Consider the following 601-nt stretch of genomic DNA (forward strand, 5'->3'; position numbering starts at 1 on the left):
TCCTCCAATACGTTTCTCTCTTAAACCTCCCTCCTTCCCACTCTCTCATCTCCCTTCCCTCATCTTCTCTTCTCTTTATCCTCCCTGTCTTACTATCCCTTCACCCTTTTCTCCTTGTTCCTTCCTCTCTCTCCCTTTCTCTGTATTTCTCCCTCTTTCTCCCTTTTTCTATCTTTCCTCCCCTCTTCCCGCCTCCTTCACGCCATCTTTCTCCTCTCTTCTCCCGATCATCTCGCACCTTCCCCTCCTCCCCTCTCTCCACCTTCCCCTCCTCCCATCACCTCCCTCTCCTCTCCTCTCCCCACCTTCCCCTCTCCCCACCTACTCCTCTCCCCACCACCTCCCCACCTTCCCCTCTCCCTCCTCCCCTCTCTCCCCACCACCTCCCCCTCTCCCCACCTCTCCCTCACGCCTTCTCCTTGACCCCTCCTCCGCCTACCGAATACCCCCCCCCCTCCCTCCCGCGACACCACAGCCCACGCGCCCACTTTGTATAACGGCCGTCACATCCGCCCACGACGGCTGTCCCGGATGTCGTGGGCGGAAGCGAAAGGGAGATAGGATGGAACGGGAAGAAATGTGTGTGAAGTGCGGACGAAAT

This window comes from Penaeus monodon, chromosome 22, assembly GCF_015228065.2.
Source record: "Penaeus monodon isolate SGIC_2016 chromosome 22, NSTDA_Pmon_1, whole genome shotgun sequence".
NCBI classification, from domain to species: domain Eukaryota; kingdom Metazoa; phylum Arthropoda; class Malacostraca; order Decapoda; family Penaeidae; genus Penaeus; species Penaeus monodon.